The sequence below is a fragment of the Lactuca saligna genome, chromosome 4 (genome assembly GCF_052625555.1).
Source record: "Lactuca saligna cultivar CGN05327 chromosome 4, ASM5262555v1, whole genome shotgun sequence".
NCBI lineage: Eukaryota > Viridiplantae > Streptophyta > Magnoliopsida > Asterales > Asteraceae > Lactuca > Lactuca saligna.
In genome coordinates, this window is record NC_136420.1 from 180,074,081 (window position 1) to 180,076,102 (window position 2,022).

The 2,022-nt window shown below is 38.8% G+C and overlaps 1 long non-coding RNA gene across 1 annotated transcript; it reads right to left on the reverse strand.

Moving 5' to 3' along the window:
• Window positions 1-334: 334 nt before the first annotated feature.
• Window positions 335-1,740, reverse strand: LOC145038942 (uncharacterized). The gene is made up of 2 exons (XR_013679650.1): window positions 1,447-1,740; window positions 335-497 (listed from the first exon to the last, which is right to left on the reverse strand). It is a non-coding gene; the product is annotated as an uncharacterized LOC145038942 (long non-coding RNA).
• Between the last annotated feature and the right edge of the window lie 282 nt (window positions 1,741-2,022).

Below are 2,022 nucleotides of genomic sequence, written 5' to 3' on the forward strand. Positions count from 1 at the left end.
GTTATAATGTGGGAAAACATTTGTGAAAATATAAATACAACAATTTATAATGTAATTCACAAATAACATGATAATGTGTCCTGTAAGTTCAAACGGTTGTTTATTACGACTGTTAGTGTTAAAAGCATATATAATATGAAACACAATGTATATAAAACAGTTTTGAGTACAAGAATCACTTGTACTTTGCTTGTATCCCCCCTGAGAACAGTGAAAACATTGGAAATGGGTAGGGGTATGAACCCACCAGACGAGAAATGTCACACCCCCAAACCAGAACGGCGGAAACGTTCGGGGGCGGAGGACGTCATGTTCAATATCATAACAGTTCATAGAAAGGAAAGTACACACCACCATATATAATAAGTTGCTAAATGTTTACATAGTTGTATTCATTACATGTTAAAAATAAAGGTACATAAACTTCAATTAGAATGAAGTAATTAATGCCAGCGCGTTAATCCCAAAAGTTGAATCCCAACCTGCTTAGCGATTTCCTGAGAATACAAGTTATTTCAAAGAAAAAGTGTCAACAATTAAGTTGGTGAGTCCATAAGTTGTTTAGAAAAATTGGATGCCATTCCAAAATAGGTGTATGTTTTCCAGTAAACGTAGTGCTTCAACATGTAAAGAGTTGTGATTTGTGGTGTTGAAAATGAATGCATTAGTTCCAGAAAATCCCATATATGTTTATAAGTTGTAAATGATTGCACCGGAAAAATCCCTTCTTTTCCTATTTTGTTTGTATGCAGGAAACACTTTTATTTTTCCTCGCACATAATACCAGTCTCTAAGACCGAAAATTGTAAGAAACCACGTTTCTCGTAAATGTGTCATAGTTTTATATATAATAAAACTACGTGAAGATCGAACCGGTTGGATGAAGAATAGTTTTAATAACCACTCGTTCATCATAACTTAATATCATAATAATTGTATATCCGATGAGTTTTTATAACCATACTAAACATAATATGCCTGTAACGACGTTCTTCAGGCGTCGCATTGCTATGACAACTGTCACCCCAAAAGACGGACTGTAGCTAACAGTCAGGGTGCGGGATCATGACTTCCCGTATAGATCTATACACATTTGACACGTTCTCGTCGCGGGAGATTCTGGTTATAAACAGGCCTTACTGCAGTACTTTCTAATAAAGAAAAGTAAAGTTGGAAGATGTGCGCGCCTCATGGATTCTCAATTTAGTATATATTAACATGATAGTTTTGTATGCAAAGTTTAACCTTTCACACAATGATTTGATAAACCGAAATCATAAGTTTTTAGAATGTATAAAATGTTTTAACAACGAAGATCATTATACTCCTCGTATAAGTCTAATGCACGATAATAACCGTATGTTTACTTGTATTCCCCCCCCTAAAAGAGTTGTAAAAGTATTTAAAGATGTATTTAAAGTGTGTTAAAAAGGGGTATGAACTCACTTGACAACTTGAAGATAGCGAGATGGAAAAACGGTAGAGTTTCGTCTCGGGAAATGGATTTTTCCTCGGAAATCTCGGGATTCCTCGGGAGAAAATCGACCTTCAGATCTTGCACGAAGTGACCAGGGCTTCGTGGTAGTACGAGCACGGAAAATGAGGAAATACGCAAGAAAAATGAGAGAGAATGAGCCCCCTTTTCGGAAGCCTTCGCATGCCCTTTTATAGGGAGGCTGGTCAGCCTTGGTACGCGAGTCTGATGGGACGGGTTCCTGGGTTCGCGGGTCGGATGGGACGTGTCGCTGGCACGCGGGTCGGATGGGACGTGTCGCTGGCACGCGGGTCGGATGGGACGTGTCGCTGGCACGCGGGTCGGATGGGACGTGTCCCTGGGTTCGTGCACTTCGCATTTTCATTCTTACACCCTTCGCATCCCTTCGCATTTATCACCTTCGCATTTATCACCTTCGCATTTATCTCTTTAGAATTTCTACAATTTCATCATTTATGACTCCCATTTGCGAAGTTGAGTATTGATTTCCAAAAATGCGAAACTTCAGGGACAATATTTGAAATCTT